Consider the following 436-nt stretch of genomic DNA (forward strand, 5'->3'; position numbering starts at 1 on the left):
TCATCAGCACACAACACTGGAATAAGGTAAGCAACTTTTAAAGATATATATAAATAGGTATATAACTATAGATATAGATAACAAAATAGAGATGCATATATATACGTGTGTGTGTGTGTGTGCGCGCGTGCGTGCACATTCCTCTGAATCTTACTAGTGCATTTTTCTCCTTTCTTATTTATGTGGACATTTCCATGGGTCTCATGCCAGTTTTTATTTACATAATTATTCTGAATGAAGGAATACACATCCAGATCATGTCTGTCTATAAACTGGGTAGACTCATTTCCTTTTTCTTTTCTCAGTACTGCTTGATTTCTGATATCATCCTTTGATCAGATCTTAAGCTCAACAGTTGGCTGATATATTAATAAATTTACATAGTCAGTTCTGAGGTCCAGGAATCATATGCTGAGAGAGCAAGACATGTGGGGAG

Source organism: Bison bison, unplaced genomic scaffold, assembly GCF_000754665.1.
Source record: "Bison bison bison isolate TAMUID 2011002044 unplaced genomic scaffold, Bison_UMD1.0 scf7180017864341, whole genome shotgun sequence".
NCBI classification, from domain to species: domain Eukaryota; kingdom Metazoa; phylum Chordata; class Mammalia; order Artiodactyla; family Bovidae; genus Bison; species Bison bison.